Source organism: Kogia breviceps, chromosome 19 (assembly GCF_026419965.1).
Source record: "Kogia breviceps isolate mKogBre1 chromosome 19, mKogBre1 haplotype 1, whole genome shotgun sequence".
Classification (NCBI taxonomy): domain Eukaryota; kingdom Metazoa; phylum Chordata; class Mammalia; order Artiodactyla; family Physeteridae; genus Kogia; species Kogia breviceps.
The window spans coordinates 14,577,427-14,592,642 of record NC_081328.1 but is presented as its reverse complement, the minus strand read 5'-3'; the positions used below and the strand labels follow the sequence as shown (position 1 = coordinate 14,592,642).

The window sequence follows — 15,216 nt, the reverse complement described above, 5'->3', positions numbered from 1 at the left end:
TCCACTCTCTTTTTAGATTATTTTCCCATATAGGCCATTACAGAGTATTGAGTAGAGTTCCCCGTGCTATACAGTAGGTCCTTATCATTATCTACTTTATATATAGTAGTGTGTATATTGAACAGGGTACTATTATCTTCCCCATTTCACAGATGGGGAAAGTGAAGCACAGAGAAAACCTTGCCAAATGTGCAAAGTAAACGGTAGAGAAGGAATTCATACCAGGAAGTTTGGCACCAGAGTCCTATGCAATATAGCTTTGAACTAAAGGAGAATGTGGGCATGGAAGAGTAGTTAAAAATGCATATTTGAACACTCTTCTACAGGGTACAAAGAACTTCCACATGAATTATATGAGGACATCAGAAGTCCCCTCACCCTTTGTGGGAAACTAGCCAGCATTCTTAGCCCTGAAATACCAAATACCCAGATTCTTCCTACAGGCATAGGAAAAAATGAAGTATAAGTAAAGGGCACATATGGATGTATTTTGTAAACTCCATGGACCTTTAGAGATGTCCATACTTGGTAGGTTGGTCAGATTTCTAGGCTAGTGTCTAAAGAAAGAATTGTATTAGAATATGGAAACCTTTCATTTGGGGCAAAACAGCCATTTTCTCAGCTATTCCAAGAACTGAGTCTGTCTATAAAACCTACAATTGAGAGTGTGTATTTGGTGTTGTGAGGAGGGTGGATAGAGTGGTGATTCCACATTATGCTATTGTTTTTAAAGGAGTCTGAGTTTAGGGACTCTCTTGCAGATGCCTATATTGGCAGCTTCAACCATTTCTTCTGAGTTACCATGACAACAGGAAGCTGAACTTCGGGGGCTCTATATTGATGAGTGGTAAGGAGCCAATTGAAAGGAAAACTCTTTGAGGAGGCCTGGTGTTGTTTGGGGTGGTAATGGAGCAGGGTGTGTATGTATTGGTATAGGGTAAATCCAGATGCCTCCTGGCGAGATACACAAATAACTTCCTCCTAATTGCCTATATCTCAGAGACCTGAGTGAGTTACCAGGGGAGAGGTCTGACAGTAGCAACTGTTCAGCATGAGAATGTTCTTAAATAGTAATGGTGCTGTGTAAGAACAGGAAGAGTCTTTAGGTTCCACAGAAAGTGCGGGAACAGCAGAAGATGCCTATACCTGAGTAAAGTTTCCCCAGGAAGTGAGTGCGATTTGTGTTTGGGCTGAATTCCTGGTGACACAGCCATATGGCTTTTGCTGACTGCCATCCTCCAGACAGTATATTCCTTTTGCACAGCAGCTAAAATGTGTAGAGAACTGTGCTTCCCTCACCATCACCTTTACTCCTTCCCTCATCATCAGCAGGTACTCTTTTTTTAAAAAAAAATTTATTTATTTATTTTTGGCTGTGTTGGGTCTTTGCTGCTGCGTGCAGGCTCTCTCCAGTTGTGGCCAGTGGGGGCTACTCTTTGTTGCGGTGCGCAGGCTTCTCATTGTGGTAGCTTCTCTTGTTGCGGAGCACGGGCTCTAGGGACACGGGCTTCAGTAGTTGTGGCACTCGGGCTCAGCAGTTGTGGTGCACGGGCTTTGTCGCTCCATGGCATGTGGGATCTTCGGAGACCAGGGATCGAACCCGTGTCCCCTGCATTGGCAGGCGGATTCTTAACCACTGTGCCACCAGGGAAGTCCCCAGCAGGTACTCTTAAATAAAGATGCCCCTACCTATCCTTCCAGCCTGAATTCCTACTCAAGATGCAGGACCTGGATCTTTTCCCCAAGCCACTTTCCCACATCTCTGATTTTCTCCCAAGAGTAGGAGGCTCCAGGGGACCACAGCTGACTCTGCCAGGCACAGAGGGTTGAGTCATTCTGCAGGCGTCAGAGCTGTTAGCAACAGCTCTGCTGATCTGTATGCAGCTCCAACTCCCTCTCCAGTTCAGAGTTTTGGAGCTGTCTTGTTCAAAAGTAAAGAACAGAACACAGATGGCTGGTAACAGGATCCCACAGGGGCCTCCTTTCCCACTGAGCCCATCCTGCTAATCCTTTTATAGGAGAAGAGGAAATAAATGGTGAATGAAGCAAAAAAGGAGTATCAGCTTTTGCTTGTTTTTTGGGGTCTTAGGATCTTGGATCTGAGAACAACCTTAACCTCCTGCTGCCCATTACATTTCCCAGGCACTTTCCCTTCCTGGTCCTTCTTTCTTCTCATCCACTTCTTTTCCCTCCCAGTTCTCTATTCTCTGTAGCATCTTTGAATCTGATGGAGTATTTTGTTGAATGTCTTCTATTTAATCAGGCAATTGTAATCCATACATGTATAAGAAAATCAAATGCACTAGAAATGCATTTATCAGTTTTATCTCTTGGGAATCCCTTTAGTTTCTTCTACTGAGGCAGCATAATGCATTACAAAGAGAACAGGCTTTGGAGCCAGAAAGTGGGTTCTAAGCTCTGTCCTAGGAAATAAATAAATACATTAAAAAAATCTGCTCTGTCATTTACTAGCTGCGTCATCTTGGGCAATTTACCTAACCTCTTTGAGCTGCAGATATGGCATCTGAAGATGTGTATAATAGTATCTACTTTGCCAGCTGATTTATAGATTAAATTAGACAGAGGTAAAACATAGTATCTGGGACATAATAGATGTGCCCAGTAAATGTTAACTCCTTCCTCCAGTCTCCTGTTGCAATAAATACGAGGTCCCTGATTTTCAAGAGTCTGCAGAAAATTTTTCCCATTGAGAAAGTTGGCATCCATGCTCAGGTGCTGCAATTGAAGAAAGAAAGGCGAGTGGGAAGTGTGTGTGACTGTTTTTGCACGACTAGAGGACCAAGACTTTGTAAAAACTAGCCTGTGAATACGCTAATGTTGCTTTCCTCCAATTTAAAGATTCTTGGTAAAGATTGCTGGTTTCCTCATGTTGCTGCTGCAGTATGGTTGATATTAATTTATTTTTCTTGGAAGATAAGATGCTGGGTTGCTGATTAGGTAAGTTTTTATCCCTCTCTAAGCTTCACCAGAACAAAGGATCACTGCTCCTCTTCAGTTCAGGAAAGGAGGAGGACTGGTTGAAGTTTGTGTAAATTCCAGGAGAAAAGTTAAGTATGGTTTGGTATTATCCTTGGTACTGAGAATACCAGAAGTGTTTGTACCATCAGGTCAAATGCCACTGTTCAATTTTTGTGATTACCAAAGACTCAGCTGATACGGGGCTGTGGTTTGACATGGCCCTTTGTTCCCTATAATAAACATGTGTAATGTCAATTGTACTAATGTGCTTTGCTATATTTGAAACAAGGAGGCTGATGACGAGGCCAGGACACCGTACCTCATTCTCTCTGACCAGGAGCTCTCTGATAACATGTTTTTCCTGTCTCTCTTTGTAACTGGTAATTAAGTTCTTAGCTGAGCTGTCAGGAACCTTGACAGGTTTCACAGGCAGTCACCATCTGACAGTTTACACCTGTGGGCTTTTCGCAGCTGGCATGTTCCCTCCCTGGAAAGCAAAGTTTCTCAAATCCTAAGCTCCTCCTATCATTCAAAGAGTCTGATGTGAGTGGAAGGCTAGCTCTCTCAGTGCATTATCCAATTCCAAAGCAGACTCTCGGGTCCCGTGGTGGTGATGGGGGAAACCTCTGTATTCATGTATATCCTCGGCAGTAGGGCAATAGAGTGGGAGTGGTCCAAGTCAGAGGCAGCATGGGAGTTTGGGAATTTGACATAGTCTATCAAAGAGATGAAAAAAATTAGTTAATAAAGTTGCTTTTTCTTTTGTTCTTAAAAAGCTCAACCCCTGTACACCCAAACAATTGAAAGCAGGGACTCAGATATTTGTACACCATGTTCATAGCAGCATTATTCCCAATAGCCTAAAGGTGGAAACAACCCAAATGTCCATTGACAGATGAATGCCTAAACAAAATGTGATACATACATACACGGAATATTATTCAGCCTTAAAAAGGAATAAAATTCTGACACATGCTACAACATGAATGAAACTTGAAGACATTATGCTAAGTAAAATAAGACAGTCACAAAAAGACAAACACTATGTGATTCCACTTATATGAGGTACCTGGGGTCATCAGATTCATAGCGATAGAAAGTAGACTAGAGATTATGGGGGGGGGCAGGACGGTGGAGGTTGTTGTTTAATAGGTATAGATTACAGAATTTCAGTTTCTTAAAAAATTTTTTTCACTCTTTATTTTATATTGGAGTATAGCCAATCAGAGTTTCAGTTTTGGAAGACGAAAAAAGTTCTGGAGATGGATAGTGGCGATGGTTGTACAACAACGTGAATGTACTTAGTGCCACTGAACTGTATATTTTCAAATGGTTAAAGTGGTAAATTTTGTTATGTGTGTTTTACCACAGTCCCTGTTGGATTAGGGGACCTAGGTTGTTGATTCAAAGAAATCAGTTCTTCCCAGAAGCTCCTCAGATGGGCTCGCATACTTACCTTGATCACAGCACTGGCCAGACTGTACCATCAAGCCTACTGTGCTGCTCATCTCTTGTTTTTGCTGCCTAGCATCCACCTCAATAGCTGGGAACAAGCCTGTCCTCTATTCATAGTCTATGTGGTTCTTGTGATGTTGCATTCCAGAGATGGAGCACGTTTACCAGGCCTAAGCCCCCAGTGTGTGCAGTGTATGACATTCCACGCTGTCTGGCTCAGGGACGGGCACATGATCCAGATAGAGCCAATGAGAGGCAATAAAACTTTCTCTGGCATTTTGGGGAAAGAAATTCTCTTATTTTTCTCCTGAAATTTGATGACAGTAATGATAACAAAAATAATGAAATAGTTAATATTTATTAAGTGCTTATTCCATGCCAGGGAGAGTTCTGAACACAATTTATTTTCTCTGGCCCTCACAATAACTATACGGGGTAAGTACAGTTATTATTCCACTTTTACAAATGGTGGCACTGAGGCACAGAGTGTTTCGATTAACTTGTTGAAGTTCTCATAGCCGGTACGTGGTGAGGCCAGGTGTCAAACCAGCTCTCAACTCTGAACCACTACAGTCTGTTGCCTTGAAAGGATGTAAGGACTGGAATTGCTGATGCTTCTTGCTGTGAAGCCCCCAGACCAAAGTTAACATGGTGGAAGTCCTAGAGATGAAACCAGCATTTAAGCCCTACCTAAACTAACTCTGCCTGAAGCCAGCCAGTTAGCTTGTGTGAGCCAAAATATTCCCATTTTTTTCTTAAACTACTTTGGGTCTATGTCACTTACAGCCAAAGAGTCCTAAATGACTTAGGACTGTTTATTTGTTGGCCTTTTCCATCAGGCTGTGATCTCAAGAATAGGAATTGTATCTTATTCATCTCTATACCCATAGAGCCTAGCATAATGCACATAACTGACATTCAATAATGCTTGCTATCTTTCAATTCAGTATTCCATAAACACTTATTGTGGGTTGTCTATGTGTCAGAAATTGGGTTAGATGTGGGGGATGGAAGTAAAATGAATGAATGAAGGCTGTTATCCTGGAGTATGTGGAAGAATAGCAACTATAAATGTTAATGTGATAGAGAAATCTAGGAAAAGATGCATATGTGTGCTAGAGTTCTCAGGAAGTTGCAGTCACCTTGGCACTATGTACCTGGATGCTGGGCATTTTCTGGGTTCCTGCACATGCCAGATACTTTCAGAATTGTCTAACGTTCTCAGAAAGTCTGGGAAGGCACCTGCCTCCCAAACTGATGTACGTACCGGATACATACATACCAGATACCTGGCCTTGTCATGTGAACCATGTGTTTTCCACTGTGCTTCTCTGTGTTGCTTGACCCTCAAAAGTGCATTCTGTAAAATAAGTATGCCCTGCTCATTTCTCAGAGTTATGGTGAAGATCAAAAGAGGTCATAGGGCTTCCCTGGTGGTGCAGTGGTTGACAGTCCGCCTGCCGATGCAGGGCACGGGTTCGTGCCCCGGTCTGGGAAGATCCCACATGCCGCGGAGCAGCTGGGCCCGTGAGCCATGGCCGCTGAGCCTGCGCGTCCGGAGCCTGTGCTCCGCAACGGGAGAGGCCACAACAGTGAGAGGCCCGCATACCGCAAAAAAAAAAAAAAAAAAGAGGTCATAGATATGAAAGTTCTATTGTGTCCAGGTGATAGTTGCTTTCTTTTACCTGGCCACAGCAAGAGCCAATATATTGTACGCTAGCTAGCATCCCCACAAAACCATATCATTTGGCCTCGCCAGCAATTCTATTCTTCTTGTAGTGAACATCTGTTGTTTTTGTCTGTCCAGAATTTCTCCCTCATCTTCTGGCAGAAAGTACCCTACATTCCTTTAAGGAATTTCCTCTCCATCACTCTGTGTAGTTTTGTGGAGCTGTTACTCTGAGCCTCTTGCCGAAGAGTGGACACACAATCCTAGCTAGGGCAATCAAAATGTCTCACCCCTTGGTGAAGTGACTAGCCCAGAGGTCATATAACATAGGGTCCAATTTGGGCCACTCAAAGATGTTCCTTTGGATATTATATACAGTTTGGTGAAAGTGAGAAGCTTTCCTTTGCCTTTAGGGTTACTAAACTGGGATGAACTGTAAATCTGGACTTCTGTGGCCATCCCTCCCATTCCACTCTGCCCCCTGCCTCAGTCCAGCATCCATGCCTCTGCTACATGAATAAACTACTAAGATGGAAGTTCATCTAATATGATCTATGTGAAGCCTGTTTGCACCTCTCATGGAAACACTGTCTCTGGTCCATATGCCCCAAATTCTGATCTGCTCATCCTCACAAAGTCCCAAGTGACTTCAATTTCTACATTTACAATATTGTTATATTTTTGTGTTGAGAACATTTGTGAAGAGGGGAAATAAAGATGAGTTTCATGATAACCATTTATATGGTACCATTTGATCACTAGACTAGACCTCTGTCCCCTGCTCGGGGGTTTTGGGCAACAGGTGAGAGAGAGCAGGTTATGCAGGAAAGGCCACATAGCAGGAGAGATTAAGTGGTTGTATAAACCTAAATTTGGGGACCGGGCTCCTGTCACTAGTGATCATAATACAGTGTCATATCAGCAAAGGAAGCATCTGGTTAAAACCAGTATTAGAAATGCCCTTTATTTGTTTCCTGTGTATGGACAGTATTAATGGCAGCATTCATTGTTGGGCTATATTAAACTAGATGACAGCAGTGGGAAGCACCCAGACCCTCAGTTGCATTCCCCCCTCCAATACAAACACAGACAACCTTATAACAAAATCCAATCTATGGAGAAAAATAGCCAAGCAGTTGGGAGCTGGGTATGGTGAGTGGAGAGACTGAAAATGGGAAACAAAAAGAGGCAAACACCTGACAAAATTCTTTTAATTCCTGAAGCACTGGACTTTTCAGTTACAGGGTTTAATAAACTTCCTTTTTTTTTTTTCCCTGTAAGGTGATTTCAATTGTCACTTTCAACCAAAGACTTCTTACCAATATCATATTACTACCTAGCAAAGAGAAGGCTAAAGAGGAGGCCCAAAGACAATCCTAGGCCAATAAAATAACAACTTATTTTAAGTTTTGATTGCCAGCTGTTTGTTTCATATCCTACATATCAGAACTCTGGTAGGAATTCGTGTTTTCAATTGTGGCAGATGTCAGCCAAAGACAAGGGCATGACAAAATCACCAATTGGTCCAGAAGATACATTCCAAAAACCTCTCAGTCCACAGACATGCTGCCCAACCCTTGCCACATTCACAGATGTCCCAGACAGTTGTGATGCACTGATCATGGGTGCCTGCCAGAGGGTAGTGTCAGAGCAGTGTGATGGATATTTACCTCCTGACACATACACAGTAACAGCTAACACTTTAAAACATTTCCCATGGGTTAGGCACTTTACATGGTATCTTATTTAAATCCTCACACAACCCTGTAAGGAAGGTAATGTTAACCCCATTTTACAGATAAGGAAAGCAACACCCAGCCTGGTTATGAAACTGGCACAAAGTAACATACTCACTGACAGGAGTAAGAGATGGAGGTGGGACTCCACAGTCAATGTTTTTAACTACGGCTGTACTACCTTCACATCCACTGCCTGGTATCTTCAAGGTTGGCTTTCTTTTAGACTCTGGAGCAGCTGCTTTAATTTATTCATGGCTTGCTGCAGATGCTTATCTGATAGATACCTGAGACTGAAAGGTTTCTAGGACAGGACTTTCTTGAACTGAATTGTATTCTACCAACCTTAGGGGAACTTGGCCCAACATTTGTCTATTTCTGTGGGTTGAAATAGAATAATCTGCTGCCTCCACATGCGGGGCATTTTAAAATGTGGCATTTGTAAAAGGTTCACAAAATGAACCCGATTAATACGGGGATGCAGAGCTTAAGAACCAACTCTGTATATGATGAGTGTTACTTTGCAGCCTGTGAAACCATGCTTCTATCAGGCAGCCTTTTGTAGACACGTCTGAATGAGGTATGACCACCAGACTTCAAGCTGTCAACAAATTTAACAAGTATTTGTTAAATTGAGTTGAACATGACTTGGTCTTTTAATGAGTGACAATACTGAACAGATAGTTTCATTAGCTAGATATCATATCAGTCAGCGTACCCACCCACAGATTGACAAGCTATCTTTTTGCACACAGATACATGTGCAACAACAAATACACTGACATTACACGGTCAGGCATCTCTTAAACACTTGAAATGTGTACATGGCATCAAGCTGTCCTCGGTTGGTGGTACCAGGAGTATAATATGGTAGAAAGAGAGTATGCTTTGGATTCATTCACAACTGGGTTCAAATTCTAGCTCACCACTTACTTATTAGTTTTTAAATTTGGGGCAATTGACATAAGCTCTCCGAACCCTGGTTTCCTTACCTATAAAATGGAGGTAATACATCACAAGTTTGTTGTGAGGATTAAATGAGACAATGTTTGGAAAGAGCTTATTCTTGGTTTTGTCACTGCTTGGGTAACTTTTCTGTCAAGGTCAAATCATGGTTGGTACCCATTCATCTCCCACAGCTTTCTGACCCCAATTTATAGGCTCAAAAGAACACCTAGTTGAGATATGAGATGGCCTCTCAGGGAGGTGACACTTGAAGCATATTAGCAGTTAGCAGAAGAGTGAATAATATCAGGATGGTAGGAATATCCTAAGGCTAGAGAGGTATGCAGGGGTTTTGTTTGGATTTAATTTGGAAGGCTTTGGGGAGTCATGCAAGAGTTTTAAGCAGAGAAATGAAACATTCAGCTTTTAGAAACTGCATTTTAGGAAGAATAAAACCATTTAGCTCAGGACAGAGAATGGGGCATCCTCAGGGGTGGCAAGGAGAGTAGTTGGAAGGCAATTACAGTACCTCAGGTGAGAAACTGAGGTATGAACCACCACAGCAGAGGCAATGGGGATGAAGAATGAGACCAATCCAAGAAGTGTTAAGGAGTTAAATCCACAGAAAGCGCAATATCTGCAACCCTTCTAAGCATTGACTTATTTTCCTACCATCGATGAGTGTAATTTTCTGTTTTTGATAAATTCTAAAAATTAAATAACTGATATGTTTTGCAGTATCTACTAACAGTACTCTCCTGTTGAACAAATTTGACATTGGGATAAGCCCATATGTAGGTGTGTGTGTGTGAAATTTGAAGAATTTGAGGAGGGAGGCCTATTTGCACCAGACCATAGGCACAGATCTGGAATAATAATAATAATAATGAGACAGCCAGAATCTCTTAAGATGCCTCATGTGCTGAGGAAACCGGGCGGGGGGAACTACAATTTGTGGTAGAGGTGGAGGTAAGTGTGAGAACGAGGTAGTGGCAGGTACAAAATACTATAAAAACACCACACATACAACATCAAATCTTTAGATTTAACTACCAGTTTATAAGAAATATAATCATTGAAGCAAATGTGAAATGACATCATGAGGAGGCAACTGGCCAAGTCCAGAATGTGGAAAATTCTTAGGATATATAATCTGATTTCTTCAACAAATAAACTACATACAAAAAAGAAAGAAAAAAGGAAGGAAGGAAGAAAAAAGGAAGGGGAACACGAAAAGAGACTTAAGAGACATATTTATAAATCAAATGCAAAGTGGAGAATTTGTTCAGACCCTGATTCAGATAAACGTGCTATGAAAAGATATTTTGGAAACTATTGGGAAAAACTGAACATGGATTGGGTATTAAATAATATTAAGGAAGTATTGTAAAGGTGTGATAATGAAATCACGGTTATGTTACAACAAAAGTATTTGTTAGAGATACATATTAAAGTGCATATTTACAGGCAAAATGTTATGATGGTTTATTAGAGATTTACTTAAAAGTACATGGGGTGAGGGGAAAGGTTGTGGGAGAATAGATGAAACAAGATTGATAAAGTGTGATAACAGCTGAAGCTGGATGATAGACACATGGTTTACTATTCTGACTCCTTTTTTTGTATGTGTGAAATTTTCTATAAAAAGATTAAGAACAAATACTATGGGAAAGCATGAATCTCTTTCCATTCCCAAATGTATGAAGTAACTAGAACATTCTTGCTGTAACACTTTCACAAGATGGGATCAGGACTGGAGGGGCATGATTTAAGGAGTGGGTGGAGGACGAGGGGCTTCAGGGACAGAAATGTACAAGAAAAACTGGTTTTGAGTGGTGCTGAAAAGCCAAAGAGGAACACAAGTTTCAGGATGGAAGGAGTATCAACTGTGTCAAGTATTGTAGATGTCAAGAAGGAAGGGATTAAAATGAATACTCCACTAGACATAACTAGGAGGACACTCTTGACCTTGGCGAGATCAAATTCTTAATTTTCTGTGGAGGTGGGATGATAGACAACTTTTCCAAGACTTTGTCTGTGGACAGGAGAGGTGAAGATCATAATCTTTCTTTTCTCCTCAGAGAAGGAGAAACTTGGGCTTGTTTATTTTATTTTATTTTATTTTTTGTTTTTAATGCTGAGGGGAAGTTGTCGTTTGAGAATGGTTGACGATATAGGTGAAAAGAGTAATGACTGACTGACTTGCAAAGCAAGGACCCTTACTAGGAGAGGGAACATTCAGAACAAATTACATGTACATCCAGCTGAAGCAGAGAGCTTGTTTTTTCTGATCACAGCCAATGTACTTTCCTAGTTTATTGTAACTTCCAACAACTGTTCTGGTGTACATTTTCACTCACAAGTCCCACACAACAGATCTATTCATCTCAGTTGTTTTATTGATTGAAGAACCAAGACTTTTTATGACTGCACCTTAGGCATACCTTTGGTTCTTGAATAAAATTTCTCTTTGTGGCCCACTGAAGAGGTTTTCCCCTAAAAAAAAAATGTTTTTCATTAAAAAAAATGAGAAGCACTACCTCTTCCCTTGGAACTCTTTAGTTTGTTTACTGCTCCTGTTACTCAACCTACTCAATCCACAAAAACTTTTCAAGAATTTGTCCCTTTCCTATCATCGCTAACTATAGGATGGTTTAGCTCTTTATTTCCAACTCTTGTTACCGTTCCAAAAATTAGAATCTGAAAAACTCAATTATATACTGATTACGCTGACCAGCTTACCTCTGAATTCCACGGAGGGGTTGAAGTAAGCTGTGTAAGAAGGGGGCTATTCAACATGTCAGGGCAAGCTTCTCATTCGCAGGGTTTTTTTGTGGGGGACGGATATTTTGGGAGTGGGAAAAGCAAAGGAGGAGGAGAGCAGATAAGCTCTTCTTTCTTAGATTTCAGGGTGAAATGAATGCACCTGACGCTCCTTTCTTAGATTTCACGGTGAAATGGATGTACCTGACGCCCACGTGGCAGAAGGGCTCCGCCAGGTGAGCGAGGCCCGACTAAACAGAGGATATAACTCTTGGCCACTCTGGAGACTCCGCCCAGTGTAAGCACTCGCGCGCTCCCGTGAGGGCGTGCACGGGTACGCAGTCTTTTCTCGCGCAGGGTCGAGCCTGTCAGGCGGGAAATCTCGCGAGATTGGAGACTGGGATGACTGTCGGGAGGAGGGGAGTGGTGTCTGGGAAGGGGGGGGAATCTGGGCAGCGGCCGGGTTTGTGGCTTCAGGGCTCGGAGAGAGAGAGGGAAGGTGGCAAAGAGAGTGAGTCGGTGCCGCCGCCTGCCTAAGGAGAGAGGAGGGGTCCTGCTTGCCTGCGCCCTTCGCGGGCCGAGAGCGCGAGGCACCCGCGAACCTCTGAGGCCTCCAGCCCCTGGGGACCCCGCCCCGCCGGCCGGCCGGCCCGGGGCCTCTCTTCCCTTTGTGAGCGCCCCCTTCCCAGGGGTGGTGGTGGCTGAGGGCTGTGCGTGGGCCCGCCCGCCGAGGGGCCGCGGCGGGGGACCGAGAGGGCCTCGGCTGTGTGAGGACAGGAGGCGGCCGAGGCCCGGGCCGGTTCCCCCGAGGCGGCGGCGGCGGCTCCCGGCACTTCCCCGCGCCATCTTAGCTGAGTCCAAGCGCTGAGGGCGCCTCCTCGACCCCGGTCGTCCCTTCGCCCCCCCCCCCCCCCGCCCCTTGTCGCAGAGCTTGGGCTGGGCGGCTGCTGGGGCTCCGGGGGGGGGGCGGCGGTCTGTCGCCTGGCCCCCTCCTCCTCACTCCTCGCCCTCCAGCGTAGCGGCTACCTAAGCGCTGCAGGGGGCTGCGGCTGCCTACTCCGCCCCAGACCTGTCGGCGAAAGGGTAAGGGCACCTCTGCCTTGGGAAAGGGAGACATGGAGGGGGCGGGGAAATTCGGCCCACTTTGGCCGCTGCGCGGAAGAAGGGATGTGGGGGTGGGGTGGGGGAGGGAGACAAGGAGGGTCTGTGATTCTGTGGGTGGGGTGAAGAAGCTGGTGAGCTGGGCGCCCTCCAGTTTTGAGGGGCAAGAGCAATTACATTCCTCTTTCCTGAGGGTTACCGGAAGGGGTGGTAGAAAAGGATGTCTCGAGGAAGGTGTGGCCCTCCTAGGGAGACTGGGTTGATGTGCACCCCGATTTAAAGGCGCGAGGTCCCTTTCCCTTCTGATTCCTCTGCTCCTCCCTCTCCTCCTTTGTAGTGTCTGAATTCTTGGGAAGGGAGACTGCTCTGGGTAGTCTACTGGGTGGATTCCCACCCTCCCTCCTCGCTCGGGAAATCTATACCCCTCTTCTCTAGGGGTGATGGAAGCGTTTCTTTCCCCCTACCCTTCCCCATTCTTTAGTCTACTGCAGTGCTGCAGAAGTCCAAGGCAGTTTCTTCATACATAGGCCCGTGTATACACTGAAGGGAGGGGGAGCAAGAGAGGGAAGTAATGGCGCTTCCCTTAGAAAGGTTACCCCTTTTCTTTTGGTTTTAAATCGATAATGGTACTGGTTTAATACTCTTCCCCTGAGATCTGTCCCTGGGAAGCATGTCTGTTACTGTTGGGGGGTACGGTCTCTCAAGAGAGACCCTGCCATGTTAGAAACAGTTTTGATGTCTCTCTCTTTTCAAAACACTGGGTTGACTTTTTTTGTGTGTGAGCATATTGGGTTTTCGTTAGGATTAAAATAAAATAATTTTGTACTCCCTCATTTCCCTCTTTTTTTTTTCTTCCTATGACTTTCGTAGTTCTTGAAGAATTATTAAAGATTATTGTATACAGACAGGCTGTCTAATGGACATTCCTTCTCCCTGAGCTGTGGATTTTTAGGGTTAATACTATTTTGTATACATTGAAATTTGAATTTTCCGAAAATGATTAGGCTACAAACTTTTCTGTTGAAAACGCCTTGTTTCTTAATGTAATAAAAATTAATAACGATTAATTTGCCTAATGATATTGTGATAGGATCTATATTCTGTAGTCAGTAAGTCGTTATTCCACTTTTGCTTCATGTCATATTTGTTTAAAACAAATCATCTTATCTGGTTTACAGTAGTACTTGTTGGTTTTGTTTAGTAGAGTAGAAATAAATTTTTTAAAAAATTAACATTCGGGAAGTGTGTTGCCAAGTTCTTGTGACCAGAGTAGTCTTGAAATCTACAGTTGATACTTTTTTCTTTAAGTATTTAGAGTTACTGAAGAAGTGATTTCAAAATGTTCCGTACATGAATATTCATATAATTAAATAACTTTTATACAAAGTGATGAAGATGACTAAACTAACTACAGAGATCATGTCTTGACATTTTACTAGCAAGTTGTATTTGGTGTTTAAGCTCTACTTAGTGGGTGACTTGTTTTTAAATACTTCTAAATGCCATCTACGTATTACATTGTCCATCAGAGCTTTTTTGGTGTGTTTGTTGCATTTTGAAACCTGTTTTAAGACGGGTATTTAAAGATGTTAGTAGTAGTAGTGTTAAGCATTAATTTAGTGTCTGTCATCTTATTTCATGATTTTGATATCAGGAGACACGTTAATGGTATGTTAAATCTTTCCTCAGCAAATGGAATTCTCCTTACTTTATTCTCTTTTGATTTTTATCTGAACTCAGTTTAACTTAAATAGCACTTCTCATTTGAATCTATTTCATGGCACAAAGCTGCATGTTGTGGTGTGTAGTTTTCCCCTTTTGGCAAATTGTGAGGTAAAGTCTAATTCCTGTGTTATGGCTTGTTGATAATTAATTCATATACACTAGCATGTATAAACCCAAGCATACTGATCAGTAAAAAGTGACGTTTTTGTCTTCAAAAGGTGAAGGCAGAGGGGATTTATCAATAAGGGCTACAAAACTTAAGGATGTACACTGGATATAGGTAAACTACTTGCTATATATATCAGCATACTAGAACTAAGAGGTACTCTTTAGAACAGTTATGCAGAAACCCTTTTCAGTAGTTGGTAGGAATTATGTTAAAGGTGGTAAAACTATGTTCATGACCAATTAGATAAATTCATTATTAAGGAAGAACTGCCTGCGGGTTATTGCAGGTGAGTTCTGATGCCACTGTCAGAAAGAGAAACTAAGACCTGTTAGTCTGAGTTAATTGATTCCAGATTATATGGTACCTCTTGGGTTTCTAAATAGTTATCTACAAAATGGCAGTGTACGTCACTTCCTGTTCTTTCACAACTGATTCTCTGAATTCCCTCTTAGTGACTTAATTTTTGGCATTCTGATATCTGATTTGTTAATTTGGTTATAATTCTCATGTTTTATAGATGGAAGAATTTCTAAGAATCAATTGGTTTAAAGGCTTTGTATAGTCTAGGATTATCTTGACAGTAACTAAATTTCCTTCCAAATTAAAGGATAGTTTCTCAAACAGATTTAAACTGAGAGGTTTTAAAGAAATACAGCAATAAACAGGACCAAAAG

General features: G+C 42.6%; 1 protein-coding gene across 5 annotated transcripts in view; it reads left to right on the top strand.

Moving 5' to 3' along the window:
- The first annotated feature begins 11,976 nt into the window (after window positions 1–11,976).
- TAOK1 (TAO kinase 1) overlaps window positions 11,977–15,216 on the top strand; it is a 152,135-nt gene continuing 148,895 nt past the window's right edge. For 3 of the 5 annotated variants that reach the window (XR_010838361.1, XM_059046282.2, XM_067022199.1), the window contains exon 1: window positions 11,977–12,630. The gene's annotated coding sequence lies outside the window, so the exon portion shown is untranslated. The remainder of the gene's footprint in view (window positions 12,631–15,216) is intronic. The other 2 variants (XM_067022198.1, XM_067022200.1) reach the window with 2 other exon arrangements.